This window comes from Dermacentor albipictus, chromosome 2 (genome assembly GCF_038994185.2).
Source record: "Dermacentor albipictus isolate Rhodes 1998 colony chromosome 2, USDA_Dalb.pri_finalv2, whole genome shotgun sequence".
In the NCBI taxonomy this organism is placed as follows: Eukaryota; Metazoa; Arthropoda; class Arachnida; order Ixodida; family Ixodidae; genus Dermacentor; species Dermacentor albipictus.
In genome coordinates this window covers 140,159,819-140,163,464 of record NC_091822.1, presented here as the reverse complement: position 1 = coordinate 140,163,464, position 3,646 = coordinate 140,159,819, and the positions used below count along the sequence as shown (strand labels likewise).

Genomic DNA, 3,646 nt, shown 5'->3' with positions numbered 1-3,646 from the left:
AAATGGTTCAACAATGAGTGTCTTTTTCTTGTCTGGGTAGTTTCGAAATTTAGTCTATATGTATACGGCAGCCTCTTCTCTGGAATCAAGGACGATCACGCGCTCTGCTGGCTTTCCTCATTCAGGGACCCTATGGGCTGTTTTGGTCACTGAGCTCTACACGTCTGCGAAAATATTCATATACGTTTGTTTACAAATCCGGCAACTTCCATCAAGACGCAGATGATTTATCGCGTTACTCTGTTGATGTAATTCCTACCGTCACTATCGATGCACACGCATGCATTTTTTAAATTTTTCTGCTGACCCACGTCGCCAGCGAACAACGCTGTGTCGACTCCTTTCGCGGCCTCATTGACTGCCTCGAAAGTTCGCCTTCCGACGCTTCCTTTCGCTTGCTATTTCTCAAGGATGGTGCAGTAAACCGCCCCAACGTTCAACCTGCTGATCCAGGCCTACCCCTCGTCGTTCTCAAACGCCTCCGTTTGACTACTTTCTACAAGCACCACGACGTTCCATTTGCCGGCCACCTCTGCGTCTCTCCAACTTTCGACAGGATCCGTCGACGAGTGACCTGGCCTCGCCCACTTGGTACCAAAATACATTGGGGCTTGTGGGCAATTCCGAAGCCTCCAAACGCCATTGGCTCCTCTTTCACAGCACCTTTAACCACTCGACATCGCATCGGAGTCATTATTTTACATTGGCGTTCACTTACTTGGCTCTTTTCTTGTGTCCACATCTGGCAACAAGTGGGTAGCTGTCGCTATAGATTATGCCACGCACTATGCACAGCCCGAGCGCTATCAACAAGGTGCGCCACCTATGTTGCCAATTTTCTACGCCACAACGTTATTTTTCATCATGGAACCCCACGCCAACTGGTGACTGACCGAAACTGTAAATTCCTGTCAAAGGTAATTACCCACAAAGCACGCGTCCATCACGCCATCAGCTCTCCACTTCTTACCATCGACAAGCAAGTGTTCTCAAACAGCGTTTTAATGAGACGCTTACAGACATGTTCTACAGCTAAGCTATTCATGGCTAGCGTTCACTGCATTTTCGTTCTGTTTGTGCAAAAACCGTGGCCCGATCCCGAAAGTTGTGCTATAGCGGGCAGACCGGCGGCGGAGGTGAAGCAGGCTTCAAGCACTCTGCGAACTTGCGAAAATAATAATTTAGGTCCAGAGAGAATCCGCACCGGTTATTGCGCTGATAAGAACAGATACTACACTTTGACCCGTGTCGGCCACGTCTACGTTCGCACCGCCCTCTCTTTGTAGGAGTTCAATGTGCTTGGCATTTCCTTTCCTTCTGCTCTTCCGTGGTGGCGGTCCGATCGAAACTTCGCACGCGTCTAGTTTCCTCCGACTCTTCAAAACGGTGGTGCCGTTGTCCAAGCGAATTTATACAAAATTACATTAAATGAGTTCCTAGATTTCTTCAGAACTATGTGTCACCTCTCTGTCGTGTTCTAAACAGCTTCGCTGTTGATCCACATTCACAGAGTGGAATGGCTCATGATTTTTGTTCAAGTATGTCTCATCTGACCACAGTGCTTGAGATGTCGCTCAACCGTATGTCCCAATTTCATATAATCCTTCACGTCAACATACGGCTAGTCATACCCCGCTTTTTCTGTTGTTCGGCCGAGTACTCATATGCCACTTGACACCTTCCTTCCACCCGTAGCAGCGCCGGCCACCCAATGTGCACAAAAGGCCGTGACCCAGGCTGCACAAGCTCGGATGATTTTCCGCACTGGCTTCTTGGCTTCTCAAGAAAACCAACGGTGTTTCTATGAACAACGGCACAAAGAGGTGAGCTCTTCGCCTGCGTTCCATAGTATATTCTGCTGCTCCTCATTTCGTATTGTTGGACTCAAAAACAAAGCGCCTCTCTCGTACGCGGGCCGATTCGGCGTACTTCGTGCCGTGACTCCCGTTAGATATGAGGTGGCCTCCGCCGCTCCCACTACCTCACCTATACCACGGTTTAATAACGTTGCGCAATGTGCATGTCGCACACCTCAAACCGTACCACTCTGGCGTTGGCACAGATCTTTAGACGCGCCCGGACGGTGCTTTGATATATCTTCCACTGATGATGATACTACGTGCATTCGCCACCTAAAAGATGAGCGCAGTCGCCCGACGAAGAAATACTTGCCCCCTGGCTCAAGCTTCCAGATACTTACCTCTTAAAGATGGTAAAAATAAAGAAACTTTCCCTGACCGATCCAAGGCCGATGCCCCACAGCTTCATTTCACTAAGGGCAACAATTGCCACTTTTCAGCACTGCGCTTGCGTTTGTAAATATATACTATAAGTATATAATCTGCAGCAGTATTACTATTTCATTCGCGTAACAATAAGCTCGAACGAATAGAGCTTTATGATGTCCGATTCGTATACATTTTTCTTGCTTGCAATTTCATTGTAGGCATTTCGCTCCCGAATATTTCATGTTCATACTATGTCCTTTTGAAATGTTATTTCATCTTTGCATGGGGACACAAATTGTGGTTTTATGTCGTCCTTGTCCAACATATTTGAACTTGTTTTCTCGTCTTCAGATGTGAAGCTATTTTATTTAGCTTTTTCTCTTTCTATTAGACTGGGACGACTAAAGCTTGTCATTCACCTAGCTACAATATCAACGCATTTCGTAGCCCTTTTACGGACGTATTTGTCTAAATTTGTGCTAACCTGCACAGTTGCGTGGCATCGCTTTCTCAACAGCAATATGTGCCCTGACGTGAAACCATGCCTGTTTGTGTTGTTACTTTCAAGAAAGCGGTTACATACTACACGATCGGGTAGAATAATTTATTGCATACATCAACTGGCAGACTGTGAAAATGAACACATTACATTTAAATAGTGAGGGCGAAAAATTAAACATGAGGTCGGTAATGTCGGGGCGCTCGTAAAAACAAACGAGTACAGGCGCCCGTCCACCACACGAAATCCTCGGCGCCAGTCAAGAAACGCAGTCAGGGTGCTGCATCCATCGATGGCCTGAGTATACGAAAGGCTCAGCATTTCCATCAGGTCGTCTTCCTGGGACGGGCCCTTCCCTTGCAGCAGTTCTTGCAGTTGCCTCACGATATCCACCATGGACACACTTGCCTCGCATTCCTTCCTGTCTCAAAACACGGTGTCATGCAATGTTGATCGAGCGTTCCAGAATTGTCGCTGGGCGTTGTCTCTGGAGTAGGCAGCATGTCATCGTTCGAACGGTGATGGGAAGCAGCTGCTTCTGTCCCGTTTCCAGGAACGTCCGGTCTCAGCCGCATCTTGAGAAGGACGAAGAGTTCCGGAAGGTTCGCCTTCATGTCGGACGGCAAGCTGGTGGGACGGCCGCTTGCCGAGCCGAACGAGAGCTTAGGCTTAACCTTCTTTCTCCTGGAGGGCTTTCGAGCAGCGACGGTTGACATGCCTTGAAGCTGGCCAGGCTCTGATGGAACGGGTGAAGCTTCGGGCACGCTGGTTCTGGCAGCCAGGTTCCGATGGCGGATGTGGAACGAATTTGTCGAGAGCAAAACGTGCAGCTCGCGCTCCGAACGCGCATGCAGAGCTCAACGCAGCCAGCAAGTCACGTGATGACAAGCAAACGCCGCTAGGTTCCGGCGTCTTTTTT

At 48.6% G+C, this 3,646-nt stretch overlaps 1 pseudogene; it reads right to left on the bottom strand.

Moving 5' to 3' along the window:
* Positions 1 to 1,082: 1,082 nt before the first annotated feature.
* On the bottom strand, positions 1,083 to 1,249 carry LOC135918965 (U2 spliceosomal RNA; annotated as a pseudogene).
* Positions 1,250 to 3,646: the final 2,397 nt, after the last annotated feature.